The sequence below is a fragment of the Bos grunniens genome, chromosome 13 (genome assembly GCF_055505025.1).
Source record: "Bos grunniens cultivar Pamir isolate PY7600 chromosome 13, Bosgru_T2T1.0, whole genome shotgun sequence".
Taxonomy (NCBI): domain Eukaryota; kingdom Metazoa; phylum Chordata; class Mammalia; order Artiodactyla; family Bovidae; genus Bos; species Bos grunniens.
Window position 1 is genome coordinate 5,929,202 of NC_141177.1, and position 17,238 is coordinate 5,946,439.

Here is a 17,238-nt window from a genome sequence, read left to right on the forward strand (position 1 = left end):
AATTTATTTTTGACTGAGCTGAATCTTTATTGCCGCATGAGGGCTTTCTCTAGTTAAGACAAGCAGGGGCTGCTCTCTGGTTGCGGTGTGCAGGCTTCTCACTGACGTAGCCTCTCTTATTGCAGAACATGGGCTCTAGGGCTGTCGAGCTTTAATAGTTGTGAATCACAGGCTTAGTCGCCCCGGGCCACGTGGAATCTTCCCAGGCCAGGAATCAAACCTGTGACCCCTGCATTGGCTGGCAGATTCTTAACCACTGGACCATCAGGAAGTCCTGGTTTCCATTTTTGTGATACCACACATTGACTCTGCAAGCGGTTGTCTCTGATTCTGACTAAGACAACATCTCAGAGGGGCTGTCACTTGCCCTAGCTCACCCAGCACACTTCCAGACCCACTCCACCACCACACTGAGGCCCACCACTGAGTTTTTCCTTCACCAATCTCAGAGAAAGCTGCCCTGCAACACTTTGATCTCCTTCACAGGGTATGGACCTTCAACAAGGGTCTCCCAGGCTTTGCAATGCTTCCCAAGAGCCTAATGCGGGTTCAGGAGAATAAGAGGCTAGATGGACCTGGGATCCATTCCTCCAGAGCTGTGGTTCAGGCAACAGTTCTCAGCCAGGGGTGTTTTGCCACCCAGGGGACACTTGGCAATGTATGGAACATTTTTGGTCATCCCACCCAGGACAATGGGTGCTATTGGCATCTAGGGGGTAGAGGACAGGGATGGTGCTAAACACCCGCCAGTGCACGACCCTTTAGACAAGAAAGATCCAGCCCCATGGCACCTTGGTGGAGAAACCCTGTGTGAAGAGCATGGACTCTGGCCCAGACTTCCTGGAACCAAAGGAAGTTTATCAGCTGAGCAATCTTAGGCAAGCTGTTTAACCTCTCTGTGCCTGTTTCCTTATCTGTAAACTGGGGATAAGAATAGGCACTCTCGGGACTTCCCTGATGGTCTGGTGGCTAAGAGTCCGAGCTCCCAATGCAGGGGCCTGGTCAGGGAACTAGATTCCCACACGCCACAGCTAAAGACCCTGCGTGCCCACGCTGAAGATTCCATGGGCCACGACTAAGACCGGGCATGGCCAAATAATAAATAAATAAACGAGCAAATGAAAGAAGATGCCCTTTCTTCCAAACTTATATGTATTAGGTTTGTAGAGCGCTTTGGCAAGAGCTTACCTATGGTAAGCTCTCAGTATATGAGACCATAATTGGAATCCTTGCCCTGAGAATCTAGGTGTCAGAGTGAGCTGGAGGAAGATGTGCTGTGTAGTGAAAACAGGGCAGCCAGGCCGTTCCCTGCTCCGCAGCCCAGCCTCCCTCAGGGAGTGTGACCACAGTCCACAGATAGAAATAGAAGCCCCTGGATGCTACTGACCTCTGATGGGTCAGGAATGGAGAAAAAACTGCTCAGAAGACCGTTTCCATTTTGAGGGCTGAAAAAGCAGCTCCCAGGGGACCCTCAGATGGCGAGGATTTTCCAGAAGCTGAGCATGGAAAGGTCTTAGAGACCAACAACCCCAAGCTATTAATTTTACAGATGGGGAAACTGAGGCCCAGAGAGGGGGTAGGACTTGCTCATACAGCAAGGCAGTGGCAGATCTGAGCTGCTGCTGCTGCTGCTAAGTCGCTTCAGTCATGTCCCACTCTGTGCGACCCCAGAGACGGCAGCCCACCAGGCACCCCGTCCCTGGAATTCTCTAGGCAGCAACACTGGAGTGGGTTGCCATTTCCTTCTCCAATGCATGAAAGTGAAAAGTGAAAGTGAAGTCGCTCAGTCATGTCCAACTCGTAGCGACCCCATGGACTGCAGCCTGCCAGGCTCCTCCATCCATGGGATTTGCCAGGCAAGAGTACTGGAGTGGGGTGCCATTGCCTTCTCTGCAGATCTGAGGAGCTCCACCCAAAGGCCCTTCTCAGGCACAGACCGGTATCCAGGTTATAGTCATTTTTCCCTCTTTGATGAGAGGCCCTGGAGTCCAGCCTGCCTGGAAAGCAACGTCATATAAGTGTTCACAAGCACAGCTTTGACCTCAGACAGACCTTGGTTCAAATCCCAGTTCTACCAGTTACCTGCCATGACCTTGAGTAGGCCACGTACAATTCTCTGAGCCTCAGTAAAATGGGCATTAGCATTTGTTGTCATTGAAAGGGTTAAGACAATGCCTGGGGGCTCTAGCACATTGCTGGTGGAACGCAAATTGGCCGGATTTCTTTGCAGGATGATCTGACGTTTGGGAACACTTAAATGGCATCTGGGGACTTCCCTGGTGGTCCAGTGGTTAAGACTCCACGCTCCCAATGCATGGGGCCCAGGTTCCATCCCTGGCCAGGGAACTAGATTCTGTATGCCAAAACAAAGACCCTGAGTGCCACCACTAAGACCCAGCTTAGTCAAATAAGTAAATAAAAAGAAATATTTAAATTAAAAGATAAATGATATCTGCCATTTCTATTCCTGGATCTCCTGGAGGGCATGGCAACCCACTCCAATATTCTTGCCTGGAGAATCCCATGAACAGAGAAGCCCAGCAGGCTATAGTCCATGGGGTTGCAAAGAGTCAGACATAACTGAATGACTGAACACACACACGTGCACAGCTATGCCCTCTGCTGCTGCTGCTAAGTCACTTCAGTTGTGTCCAACTCGATGGGACAACTCTACGGCCCCCCACCAGGCTCCCCCGTCCCTGGGATTCTCCAGGCAAGAACACTGGAGTGGGTTGCCATTTCCTTCTCCAATGCATGAAAGTGAAAAGTGAAAGTGAAGTTGCTCAGTCGTGTCCAACTCTTAGCGGCCCCATAGACTGAAGTCTACCAGGCTCCTCCGTCCATGAGATTTTCCAGGCAAGAGTACTGGAGGGGGGTGCCATTGCCTCACATGTGGGAAATATATGTACTTGGATAATCTTTGCAAGGTTGAGAAATGTGGCCTAAGAGGGGGCTGGTTGAAGGACTTATGGGACATGAATACAAAGTCTTTGACACAATAATTTAGTTAATTTTGAGGCTTTGTGTGTACTGATCTGTAACAACCTCCAAGACATATCATAAGTGAATAAGTAAGATCCTGAAGAGCAGGTATAAAGGGTGCTACCTTTTTGTGGGGAAAGAAGAATATGAAGTGAAGTGAAGTGAAGTCGCTCAGTCGTGTCCAACTCTTTGTGACCCCATGGACTATAGCCTACCAGGTTCCTCCATCCATGGGATTTTCCAGGCAAGAATACTCGAGCGGGTTGCCATTTCCTTGTCCAGGAGATCTTGCCAACCCAGGGGTTGAACCCAGGTCTCCTGCATTGTAGGCAGACACTTTACCGTCTGAGCCACCAGGGAAAATAAAAATGCTATGTATGAATAGTACATTAGTCAGGAAGGCATGCAGCTGCAAGGAACAGAACATTCAACAAACAGTGAGTGAACAAACACAACAAAAGTCCAGAGTTGGGTAGACCAGTGCCAGCCCAGATTCCCAAGGATTCAAGCATCTTCCTTCTTCCTTCTTCCCCATTCAGAGTGTGTGGCTTTGATCCTTGTGGTTTCAAAATGGCTGCACTGCCTCCAGGCATCGAGTCCACATTCCAGGCAGGAAGGAAAATGAAGGACAAAGAACAAAAGGAAAAGAAAGAGACAAGTCTTCTTTTCTAGGTGCTTTGTCTTTGCGGGGAAGTAGAAAGGGATGCCTTGCCCAGAGACTTTTGCCTACATTTCACTGCACAGAACTGGGGGCTGATCCTTGTTGGGATTCTGTTAGTAAGCTGGAGGATGGATATTGAGTAGGGGTCCACCATTCATAGCTCATCACTGGAAGGATCCATAAGAAACTGGGGACAGTGCTTGGTTCCAGGGAGGGGAGCTGAACCACAAGGAATGGGGACAGAGGGAGATTCCCGCTCTTTAGCTGTATGTATATCATCTTGTACAGTTTTGATTTTCAAATGATATACATGTATTACCTTCTCAAAAAATATTATTTATGTAAAAATGTAATTTAGAAAAAAGGCAATGTCTACAAAATGCCTGGAATATAATAGGCTGTCAGTAAAACTGACTCTGTATTTAAGCACCTGTTTTAGCATCAGATGTGGATTAGATTGCCAGGTCTGCCACGTCTAAGGCAGGTATCTTCACGATCTAGGGCAGGTATCTTCATCTTTCTGTGCTCCCGTTTCCTTGAACAAGATACAGAAAAACACATTCTTTGAGCGGCTGGCAGAGAATTCCTCCCAGGAGCCCAGTGCTGTTGCGGAGACGTCTTTAAATAAGTGAGCTTCTGGAGGCACTGGGGGCGCAGCCAATGCTTCCCAGGAAGGGAGTGAAATTATGCTTCGTGAGATAAACAGAAGACTTGCTGGTGGGAATAGGGCATTGTTGTTCAGTCACTCAGTTGTGTCCAACTCTTTGCAACTCCATGGACTGCAGCACACCAGGCTTCCCTGTCCTTCACTATCTCCCAGAGTTTGCTCAAACTCATGTCCATTAAGTTGATGATGCCATCCAACCATCTCATCCTCTGTTGCCCCCTTCTCCTCCTGCCCTCAACCTTTCCCAGCATCAGGGTCTTTTCCAATGAGTAGGTTCTTTGCATCAGGTGGCCAAAGTATTGGAGTTTCAGCTTCAGCATCAGTCCTTCCAATGTATATTCAGGATAGATTTCCTTTAGGATTGACTGGTTTGATCTCTTTCTGTCCAAGAATCTTCTCCAGCATCATAATTTGAAAGCATCAGTTCTTCAGTGCTCAGCCTACTTTATGGTCCAACTCTCACATCCATACATGACTACTGGAAAAACCACAACTTTGACTATATGGACCTTTGTTGGCAAAGTGATGTCTCTGCTTTTTAATACACTGTCTAGGCTTTTCATAGCTTTTCTTAAGTGCCAACCATGTGCCAGGCAGTGTTCCAAGTGCTCTTACATACATTTGCTCACTTAACCCAGACAATAGTCATTCAAGGGGTCTATTATTATTACCATTTTATAGATGAAGAAACTAAGTCTGGGCACTTCCCCAGGCAGTCCAGCGATTAAGACTCTGATTTTGAATGCAAGGGGCGCATGTTCCATCCCTGGTGGGGAAACTGGGCTCCTGCATGCCATGTGGTGTGGCAAAAAAAAAGAAAAAAGAAACTGAGTCTGCAGTTAAGTCTGCCAGAATGACAGTGCCGGATGGAGTCGGGTTTCTCATGGAAATTGGTCGTAGAGGCTGAGCCAGGGCCCAGGCGGGGCCAGGACACGTGGTCACAGGAGACGGATGCAGCAAGGATCCTCAGTCTATGCTTTCATAGGAGTTTTCAGGGTTCTGGGTAGGGTCTGTGGATTGGGTGTTGACCTTGGACAGTGCAAGGAGTTCAGACTGATCATTAGGTAGGAAGCCCCCTCTCTAAAAGTCCCTGCAAATGCCAGGGCTGTAGGGAGGTGCAGGCAAGTCCAGGGATGGGACGGTGCACTCCACACCAGCCCCTGAGTACTTCCCACACCTCCTCTTTCAGCCTCCAGGCCAGGCCCCCATCATCTCTCACCTGGTCCATCATGGTAGCCTCCTCCCTGGTTTCCCAGCTTCCCTCCTGCCGACTTCCACCCCCAAGTCCACTCTCAATCCCCAGCCAAAGGGCGTCCACGAACACCTGAGTCAGAACCCATCCCTACTCTGCTCTCAACTGCCTCATGGCTCCCACCTCACTCAGAATAAGGCTACCATTCTCAGCACAGCCTACCACCCCCTCCGTGATCCAGCCCCCATCAATTCTCTGGTGTCACCTCCTGCTACCCTCCTCCTGGCTCCTTACATTCCAGCCCCACTGGATTTATTTTTAAACTTTTTTTTAGGGGGAGGGGGGAGCTGCATGTGATCTTTAGTTGCAGCATGTGGGATCTAGTTCTCTGACCAGGAACTGAACCCAGACCTCCTGCACTGGGAGTGTGGAGTCTTAGCCACTGGGCCACCAGGGAAGTCCCCAGCCCCACTGGATTATTGCTCCCGCCTCAGTGCCTTTGTACTTGCTGTTTCTCCAGGTGCTGTCCCACCAGATATCAGTGACTCCCTCCATCTCTTCACTCAGGTTCAAATGTCACCTCCTCAGAGTGGTCTTCCTGAACCGCAGTGCCTCGTCCCCGCCACCTATCCCTGTCTTCCCTTCCTGCTTAATTTTTCTTATCTCCACAAGTCAAATGACATTTTTATTTGTTCCCTTGTCTTCTTCTTGTTAGCTTCCTGAGAGGCCAGGCATTTTGTTTTACTCACTCAGCTCATAAATATATCTATCTATCTGCATACACATCCACATATATATAACAGTTCTGTTGAGATATTGAGATGTATCATTTACCCATTTAAAATGTACAATTCATTTTCGGTATATACAGAGTGGTGCAACCATCACCATAATCAATTTTAAAGCATTTTAAAAATAGTTTTGTTTGATAAGAGGAGAACCTCGCTCACACAAATGCTCTGTCATTTTATTTTTTTGGCCGCACCGCACAGCATGTGGGATCGTAGTTCCCTGACCGGGATCGAACCCAACCCCCCTGCAGTGGGAGCACGGAGTCTTAACCGCTGGAACACCAGAGAAGTCCCTGAAGCATTTTTGTCATCCCAGAAAGAAAACCCGTGCCCACTAGCAATCACTCTCCATTTCCCCACCCCCTCTCCGGTCCCAGGCAAACACTGATGTGCTTTCTGTCTCTGTGGTTTGCCTCTTCCGGACATTTCACCTAAGTGGGGTCATGCAGTCTGCAGCTTCTGTGTCTGGCTTCTATCAGGTGCATAATGTTCTCAAAGTTCTTCCACGTAACGTGGATCAGTAGTTCACTCATTTCTATGGCTGAGTAACATTCCGTTGTATGGAGGATGCTGCATTTTGCTTATCCTTCAACAGCTGATGGATATTCAGGTTGTTTCTTCCTTTGGCTATGATAAATAATGCTGCTGTGAACATTTGTAAACAAGTTCTTACGTGGACATAGGGTGTCATTTCTCTTGGCTATATGCTCAGGAGTAGATTGCCGGATCATTTGGTAACTCAATGTTTAACCTTCTGAGGAGCTGCCAGACTGTTTCCCAAAGTGGCTGTGCCTTCCTGCATTCCCACCAGCAATATTTGAGAGTTCCACTTCCTCTACACTTGTTCAGTTCAGTTCAGTTCAGTCGCCAAGTCGTGTCCAACTCTTTGCGACCCCATGAACCGCAGCACACCAGGCCTCCCTGTCCATCACCAATTCCCAGAGTTACCCAAACCCATGTCCATTGAGTTGGTGATGCCATCCAACCATCTCATCCTCTGTCGTCCCTTTCTTCTCCTGCCCTCAATCTTTCCCAGCATCAGGGTCTTTTCAAATGAGTCAGCTCTTCGCATCAGGTGGCCAAAGTATTGGAGTTTCAGCTTCAACATCAGTCCCTCCAATGAACACCCAGGACTGATCTCCTTTAGGATGGACTGGTTGGATCTCCTTGCTGTCCAAGGGACTCTCAAGAGTCTTCTCCAACACCACAGTTCAAAAGCATCAATTCTTCGGCGCTCAGCTTTCTTTATAGTCCAACTCTCACATCCATACACGACCACTGGAAAAACCATAGCCTTGACTAGATGGACCTTTGTGGGCAAAGTCATGTCTCTGCTTTTGAATATGCTGTTTAGGTTGGTCATAACTTTCCTTCCAAGGAGTAAGTGTCTTTTAATTTCATGGCTGCAATCACCATCTGCAGTGATTTTGGAGCCCAGAAAAATAAAGTCAGCCAATGTGTCCACTGTTTCCCCAGCTATTTGCCATGAAGTGATGGGACCAGATGCCATGATCTTTGTTTTCTGAATGTTGAGCTTTAAGCCAACTTTTTCACTCTCCTCTTTCACTTTCATCAAGAGGCTTTTTAGTTCCTCTTCACTTTCTGCCATAAGGGTGGTGTCATCTGCATATCTGAGGTTATTGATGTTTCTCCCGGCAACCTTGATTCCAGCTTGTGCTTCCTCCAGCCCAGTGTTTCTCACGATGTACTCTGCATTTAAGTTAAATAAGCAGGGTGACAATATACAGCCTTGACATACTCCTTTTCCTATTTGGAACCAGTCTGTTGTTCCATGTCCAGTTCTAACTGTTGCTTCCTGATCTACATATAGGTTTCTCAAGAGGCAGGTCAGGTGCTCTGGTATTCCCATCTCTTTCAGAATTTTCCACAGTTTATTGTGATCCACACAGTCAAAGGCTTTGGCATGGTCAATAAAGCAGAAATAGATGTTTTTCTGGAACTCTCTTGCTTTTTTGATGATTCAGGGATGTTGGCAATTTGATCTCTGGTTCCTCTGCCTTTTCTAAAACCAGCTTGAACAGCTGGAAGTTCACGGTTCACGTATTGCTGAAGCCTGGCTTGGAGAATTTTGAGCATTACTTTACTAGCGTGTGAGATGAGTGCATTTGTGTGGTACTTTGAGCATTCTTTGCATTGTCTTTCTTTGGGATTGGAATGAAAACTGACGTTTTCCAGTCCTGTGGCCACTGCTGAGTTTTCCAAATTTGCTGGCATATTGAGTGCAGCACTTTCACAGCATCGTCTTTCAGGATTTGAAATAGCTCAACTGGAATTCCATCACCTCCACTAGCTTTGTTTGTAGTGATGCTTTCTAAGACCCACTTGACTTCACATTCCAGGATGTCTGGCTCTAGGTCAGTGATCACAACATCTTGATCTACACGTCTTACTGTTTTTGTTTTTTTTTTTTAATTCTAGCCATCCTAATGGGTATGAAGTGGAATTTCCCATTGTTTTTTTTTTTATACTTAATTTTTTTAAATTTATTTGACTGCACTGGGTCTTAGTTGCAACATCCAAACTCTTAACTGCAACATGTGAGATCTAGTTCCCTGACCAGGGCCTGAACCCAGGCCCCCTGCATTGGGAGCATGGAGTCTTAGCCATGGGACCATCAGGGAAGTCCCTTCCCAGTGTTTTTGATTTGCCTTTCCCTGGTGGCTAATCATGAACATTACTTGAGAGAGTGAATTGAATGACAAAATCTACATGGCTCAGCCAACTCAATTACTCTCCAGATTAGGACAGGGCTGAAGTCTGATGCTAAAAGGTGCCCCACCCCTGCAACACACACACACACACACACACACACACACACACACACCCCATCACCAGCCAGGATCTGTCTGAGGCTGGCCACTCTCCAGGGCACTCCTCCACTCTGACTGGCAGGAGTGGCTAGCTTTGGGGGCTAATCTCTAGGAAGCATCACTGCAGTCTCCTCCCCAGTATTGCAGAACCATGTCTGGGTCTCCCCTCCTTCCATTTGCTCCTCAGCCTTTGTGGGAGCCGCTGCTACCTCCTGAAGAAAAAAGTGAGGCTCTGACTTCTGGGCCCTGGGACACCATCTGAGCCATATGCCAACTCAGTCAGTGGGGAGGTTCCAGCGTGGCCAAGACTCAGCCCACGGAGCTCTCCCTGTAGTGGGAGAGTTACATAGTGCACACGTGGACAAACATGGAAGGTGATCTCAGGAAGGGATAAGTGCAGTGAAGAAGAGTGGAGAAAAGGGAAGAGTAGAGAAAAGGGAAGTTGAGTGACAAGTAGACAGACTGCTGATTTAGATGATAATAATAGTACTAGATGTGGCTTCCCAGATGGCTCATTGGTAAAGAATCTGCCTGCCAATGCAGGAGATGTGGGTTCGATCCCTGAGTCGGAAAGATCCCCTGGAGAAGAAAACGGCAACCCGCTCCAGTATTCTTGCCTGGGAAATCCTATGGACAGAGGAGCCTGGTGGGCTACAGTCCATGGGGTCCAAAAGAGGTGGACAAGACTTAGCGGCTAAATAGCAACAGTACTAGACACTTCTGTGGTGTTTACCAAGGGTCAGGTGCCGTTCCAAGCAGTTTATATATATTTCCAAGTGAGGCAATCAGAGAAGCCTCTCTGTCACAGAGAAAAGAGATCCTGCTCCCCCACCCCCACCACATACACACACACACACACACACACACACACACACACACACACACGCTTCATGGACATTGACTTTAAATCAGAAATCTAAGGAGCCATGTGAATTGCAGCATGAGGGCGCTCCAGAAGTGAAAGCAGCAAGTGCAAATGTCCTGGGGTGGAAATGCATTTAGTAGTTTCTAGGACTAGTAGGGAGCCCAGTGTGAGGGTGTGGGAGGGAAGGGAGGGAGCAGGAGGTGAGGTCAGCAGGCTTGAGGGGAGGTGCAGATCAGGGTGAGTGACCTCGCAGGGAGACCTCTAGCAAGAACCCAGATTTGAGCCTGGCTCTCAGGACCTGTAGCCCAGGGCTCTCCTGGGGGCCACACACTCCTCTCCTGTCACACTCGCTCTCTTCTCCACTCCCAGGAGAAGGCATCTCGTGGGGGTTTGTAGCTCTCCTGCCCAGAGGCTGGGAGGACAAAACGTGACCCTCTTTTCCCAGCCCTGTTGGGGCCCAGCATCAGCCTTCACTGGAGCCCAGGGCCTCCACTTCCCGACTGCGTGGCCTTGGCCAAGGGACCTGACCTCTCTGGGCCTCAGGTTCCTCCTCTGCCAACTGGAGATCTCACCTCAGAAAGTCTGTGTGAGAATTAACATAGGCTGAGATCGCAACTTCCCTGGTGATCCAGTGGTTAAGAATCCACATAGCAGTGCAGGGGATGTGGGTTCGATCCTGGGTCGGGGAACTTAGATATCACGTGCCACGACGCAACTACTGAGCCCTTGAGCTCTGGAGCCCAAGCACCGCAACTAGAGAGTCCGTGCTCTGCAACAAAAAGACCCCACATGACTCGAGGAAGATTCCGAGTGCTGCAACTAAGACCCAAAGCAGCCAAATACGTACATGTATTTTTTTTTAATATATTCAAATGAAGCTTTAAAAAAAATAGGGTGAGATAGACCCAGTGCTTAGACTGACACCTTGTAAATGCTTAACAAATCTGGCTTTTATTGTGTCAATTGCTTTTTCATTTTATTTTTACTCCTGGCCTATACTGTGTGTGATGGGCAGGGGTGGGGGTGCTTCTGGTCGGCATAACTTGGAGCCAGGGATCTGGGGGCAGAGGGAGGAGGGGGAGGGTCCAGGGCACAGACCCCTAGGAGGGTCTCATCTGACATTGTAGGCCCAGTGCTAAGAGGATAAGTGAGTGAGCTGTGAGTCAGGAAGAACTTGCAAGGGCCCTTCCCTGGTGGTCCAGTGGTTAAGACATCCCCTTCCAATGTGGGGGTTGCAAGTTTGATCCCTGGCCGGGGGAGCTAAAATTTTACTTGCCTCATGTCTGAAAAAATAAAACAAAACAGAAACAATACTGTAAAAAAATTAATACAGATTTTTTTTAAATGTGGTCCACATAAAAAGAAATTTTTTTAAAGAAGCTTGCAGGTTACCTATGATGTGCCAGGCCTGCAGCTAAGCATAAGTGGAGTGGGGATGGAGAACCGGAGTTAGCATCACTGCGGACGCCTCCCCCTCCTCCCATTGCCACCCCCACCCTCAGGCCGGCAGCTCCAAACCGACCACAGGCACTGTCTCGAGCTCCCAAGTCCTGCAGTAGCGCTGGGCTCCACGCTCGGAAGGGCCCCACACTTTGTTTATGCTCTGCTGTCACTGTCTGGAAAATCATAATAATTTCTGAACAAGGGGCCCTGCATTTTCACTTGGCACTGGGTTCTGTATATCAGGCATCCAGCCCTGGCTGACACGGAGCTGAGCTAGAAGGCCCCCCTTCCCTTGCCAGAGCTAGCCAAATAGATACTTGCTTTCTGTTGGGATCTGGAGACATTATTTGATTTCTCTCATCAAGCGCCTTGTGAGTTTCCTCGGAGGGTCAAGAGAAGTGTTTGTCTTTTAGAAGAACCAGAGAGCCCAAGAAACAGGGAGAGAGAGGGCTGCGCCATGCTCTAACAGGAAGGAGGTGGGGAATGCAAAGAGTTGGATATGACTTAGCAACTAAACAACCGCAACAAAAAAGATAGGCCGGGGTTGCTGATTACCAGGGACTTTGTCCCCTGAGATTTTTCTATAAATCACACCTCTCACTCCCAGGACCCCAGAACCTCCTGGAAGGGAAGGGAAATACCACTGGTCAGCACCACTTTGTGCCCAGAGCTTTCCCTAATGTTATTTCACCAAAGTATTTCACCAAATTATCATCATTATTGGAGAAGGCAATGGCACCCCACTCCAGTACTCTTGCCTGGAAAATCCCATGGACGGAGGAGCCTGGTGGGCTGCAGTCCATGGGGTCGCTGGGAGTCGGACATGACTGAGCGACTTCACTTTCACTTTTATGCATTGGAGAAGGAAATGGCAACCCACTCCAGTGTTCTTGCCTGGAGAATCCCAGGGACGGGGCAGCCTGGTGGGCTTCCGTCTCTGGGGTCGCACAGAGTCGGACATGACTGAAGCGACTTAGCAGCAGCAGCATCATCATTATTATTATTATCAGTCCGTTTTGCACAGGATGAAGCTGAGACTCCGTAAGGCAACGCTGATTGCTTAAGATCCCCTGGCTCGTGGGAGCAGGGGAGGGAGATGGAGCAGCGGAGGGTGGCAGAAAGCAGGACCATGTTACCCTTTTCACGGGCCCTGAGAACTTTGGCCTCGCTCCCCCAAAACTACTAAACGTTACATTTGATGGCTGCATTGATACAAAGGTAAATAGAGTAAGATTACATATGAAAACGTCTTCTGCAGTCTAAAAGTCCGTTGTCTTTCGGGGATTTTCCTGGTGGTTCGGCAGTTAGGACTCCTCGCTTTTCACTGCCAAGGGCCGAGGTCTGATCCCTGGTCGCTGACCTAAGATCCCTCAAGCCATGCAGCACAATCAAAAAAATTAAAAATTTGTGGTCTTCCTTCTAATTATAAAGAAGTGAGGACACTGGGGAGAGGTCCCTAGAATCCACGTGAGCCCCACACTCTGTCCCTCTGGCATTTCATAGTGAAGTTGGCCCTGGCAGGTGTAAAGGCAGAGAAAAAAGAGAAGAGAGGAGCAGGGAGAAGGTAGAGGAAGAAGAAACATCAAGACTGCAACGAAACAGGATTGGCCGCAGCCAGAATTTCCGCTCTCTGCCCAAGCATTTGCACCCTGGGACTCGCCTCCCCTGATACTCCCCTCTCCCTGACCACCTGGACTTGCCTCCTCTGGAAGCTCTCTCTTTTTTTTTTTTTAATTAATTTATTTATATTATCACGCTGCATTAGATGCGGGATCTTCATTCCCTGACTGGGGATCAAACCCACGTTCCCTGCAGTGGAAGGGCAGGGTCTTAAACACTAGACCACCAGGGAAGTCCCATCTCTGGAAGCGTTATCTTCCCAGCCTGCACCTGTCTGAAGCTACATCTAGATCAGCCCTGTCCCAGGACCCCCACCCCACCTGTTGTAGAAGCCACTACCCCGCTTCCCAGACTGGACCTGGGTCTTCTGATTTATGCCATCACCTTGGCGGGCCGCACCGGTCATGCAGCCAACAGCACTGTTACCCTTTGCTGCCATCAACATGCTCTTTACTCCTGGTAAAATGACCTCAATTTATCAGGCATTGTGACTAACACCAGATGGTTATGGCCATTAATATTTATGGTTTTCAGTCCCAGGAGGGGACTTGGGTGCTAACTGGCAGTCTTCTCTTTGCTTCTTTTCTCAATACGGCTGCCGTTTTCCAGTGTTCTGGGTGTCAGCTTCTTAGTTTCAAAGGGAAATATTGCGTGAGGCATTTTCTTATTTCTGGAAGATTCTCTCATTCCATTCCTTCATTTCCTTCTGATCCTGTAAGCAGTCTAGAAACACGCCGGATGCACTGGGGGCTCCAGGATACTGAGGAAGGGCTTAGGTCACGGCTGAGCGGAAGGTGGCTGCGCTGAGCTGCCAGGGGAGGCAGTGCGTCTGCCCAGAGGAAGGGGAGAGGGAGGGAGGCAGCAGGGAATGTGTACATTTGCCCAGAAACAGAGCCCCGTCTCAGACACCCACGCCTTCCTCTATCTCTAATCAAACACTTTCTGGTCTTTTTATATAAGGTGGAATCTAAATCAACCCCTCCCAACACCCCATCTCTGGATTGGTTGGACAAATGGGGGTGTTTGGGGGCTCAGATTGGAGAGGACAGATCACACTCCTTCTGGCTCTTAGGTTTTGGGGGTACTGGGAGCTGATGTTGCCTGCGCTGAGAGGTGTCCTTTGTCATTTCTCCGTTTCGAATGGAAGATATGTTGAGACTGGCAGCCTGTTGCCATGGTCACTAAGGCGCTTCCTTCTGAGGGAGGGTGGGGAGTGGCCTGCCTTGGGGTCCCCGGATGGCCTCGCCCACTCCCGTTTGGGCCCCCTCTGCTGGGGCTGGACTTTCATCTCAGAATGCCTTTCTGGAGCTGCAGGCAAGTGAGGTGCCAGAAGGCCCCTGGGCTGGGATGGAGCGCTGGTATCCGGACTGAGGCCACAGTCCAGCTCCGGGAAATGGCAACCGTGCCAGAAAATGGGCACAAAGTACTGCCAAACCTCCCGATTATCTAAATGAGAAGCTGGGTTTATAGGCTCACTCTCCCAATTACTTTTATTGTTGGCAAAGACGGCACATGGTAAAATTGTTAAGAACAGCATGGGCCAAACAAAACACGTGCGTGGGCCAGCCATTTTGTCTGGCCGGTTCGGCAGTCGTTCCGCGACCAGAGCGGAGAAGCGTCCTCCGAAACGGCAGCCCTGATCGGCGCGCTTTTGGGGTCGCGAGGTCAGCGAATCCAGGAAAACCGCTTTGTAAGGAGACACTGACAGGCAGATTCCTAGCCACTGCTCCACCGGGAGAGTCCGTCCCTGTTGGTGTTGATCCTGGGCTCGTAGAGGGGCGCGTGGCCTGCGTCTGCCCCCAGCTTGCTGAGTGCGTTTGAACTCTCCGCCCTCCCAGGGTCTGCCCATCCATCTGTCCCATGATGGGACTGGATCATTTCGGAGGATCTGACTACTGCTCACTGACTGCCCCTTCTATGCTCATTTACTCTGTGTGACATGATGTCCACTCTGTGTGATGCCCAGAAATTTCAAGAGATTTTACAGTCAAGAGACTGCTGCCTCCGTCCGTTCACGTCTTCATTACCAGTGACCTGTCGAACAGCCTCTGTGACTGTCGTCGCTGAACTGGGAATGGGGATGAAGCCCTGAGGAGGATAGGCAAGATCCCTGCCCACATGAGCTCACCTCCTGCTGGTAAAGGCAGGAAAAGTGGAAGGGTCATCTGCATTTCTGCTCAGACACTGGGGAGATGCTAGGCTTGACTCATTACCTGCATTGGTTTGGACAATGTCCTGTCTTTTTAGACTCAGCTGAGCTCTTATAGCCTCCAGGAAACCTTCCCTAACCAATTTCCCCACCCTTCTTCCACCTGCCGCCCCCATGAGTCAGTATTTGCCTCTGATTTTTCAACTTCCGCACTGTTGACATCTGGATAATTCTGGAGTGGGGGCTGTCCTGTACACTATAGTATGTTTAATAGTACCACATACCTCTACCTACTAGATGCCAGTAGCACCCCTGATACGCCCACACACACACACACACACACAATTATTGCACCAAAAAATGTCCTGTGGAGGGGGAATAAATCATCTTTGGGTAAAAACTGCTGGTTTGAGACCATTATGGTGGCCCCATTCCTTTTGCCAGTGATGACTTAGATGTGGATATGTGATGCCACCCATCAGATCTGCTGGGACACTTCTGGAAGGGTTATCATCTATTTCAGAAAATGATAGGCGGATGAGAAGGACTTTTTTCATGTTCTTGGTTGTGGTCGTGTCTTCACATGATGGTCAGATGATGGCAGCCACTTTGGGTCCATGAGGTGAGTGAGCCTGGGAAAAGAACCAATCCTCTGAGGTTGGTAGAGCAGATGATAGAGAACTTGGATCTCTGATAATATTGTTGTGAGCCTCAGTGATGGGGTAAGTCTGTCTTGGGACATTTTGTTATGTGAAGCTATAAATCTCCTGCTTGCTTGACCCTTTCTTAGAATTTTCTACTTTGTGAACCAAGAGCATTTCTCACTGTTAATCATGCTTCAGACCTTATCTCACATGTCAGCTTCCTCACAGAGATCTCCTCTGCTCCTTGGTAGAAATTAGGTTGCCCTTATTATTCTGAACTTTCCTCTGGTGGCATTCATCGCAGTTTGTGTTAATATTTTGTGCATCTGTTAAGACTCATCTTCCTCTACTAGTCTGTGAGCTCCATGAGGACAAAGAACCTGTTTTATCTTTTCTTTCCACCATACGCAGTGACTAACACAGTGCCTGACACATAGGAGACCCTCGATATATTTTTGTTGAAATAATGAATGAATGGGGAAATGGGTGGGCATATGGAGAGAGATATGAAAAGGTGTGTGTTTGGAGCTGTGCCTGTACACTTTGGTGGGGAAGTCTTCTTAGGTCTGCAAACCCCAAAGCTGAACCTAGAACTTCAAAAGTAAAGGGAGGGCCCCTGAAAAGCATCCCATTCAGCTCTGAAGAAAGCACGCCTGTGAACTCACATTATGCAAATGCTTCACCTGACAACAACCTTGTCTTCCTTGAACCTAGACATCAGGGTTATTTGAGAAGTGGCTGCAGAGGCCACAGTGCAGAGCAGCCTGCCAGGCAGTGGAAGGACAGAGTCGAGAAAAACAGCACAGATTTAGCCTAGAATCCCTGGGTGGGTGGAGGTCTGAGAAAAGCTGTTTGTCTTTGTTCAAGTGAAATCTGATGAAATGTGGAGAATCATTCTGTCAGAGGTAGTGAGGAGTGTTCTGGCTGAATCACCCGCCTGGACAGTGAAGGGGGCAGTGAGCTGGGATTTTGTGGTTCAGATGGGGAAACCAAGGCCCACAGAGAACGAGGAACTTGACTGGCGTTCCCCAGCAAGTGGCCCCAAGTCACCTGGCTGGTTCTTGTATTGTGCTGAAGCGGAAAGCATCACACCCTGTGTGAGCTTGGGTAAGTCACTTCCTTTCTCTAAGCCTCCATCTCTTTGCCAGGGTAATCGGGGTGGCAAGGTTCTCTTGAACTAAGGAAGGTGGATGGCTTCAGCAAGGCATCAAGGAACAAGCCCACAGGTGAATCGCTGGGGCTTGGGGTTGGAATTCTGTCTTGAAAGCCTTCTTGAGACATCCAGGAAGATAGCATGGGGCTGCCTGAACTGGGGATATTTTCTTATTTGTGTGTTTCCCTTTCTCACTAAAACTCTGTTGTCATGGAAATGCTTCTCGGTATTTTTTTTTTA

At 48.9% G+C, this 17,238-nt stretch overlaps 1 protein-coding gene across 1 annotated transcript in view; it reads left to right on the forward strand.

The window, feature by feature from the left end:
* Window positions 1–17,238, forward strand: part of KCNB1 (potassium voltage-gated channel subfamily B member 1) — a 111,701-nt gene that overhangs the window by 38,597 nt on the left and 55,866 nt on the right. The gene's annotated exons all lie outside the window — the stretch shown is intronic.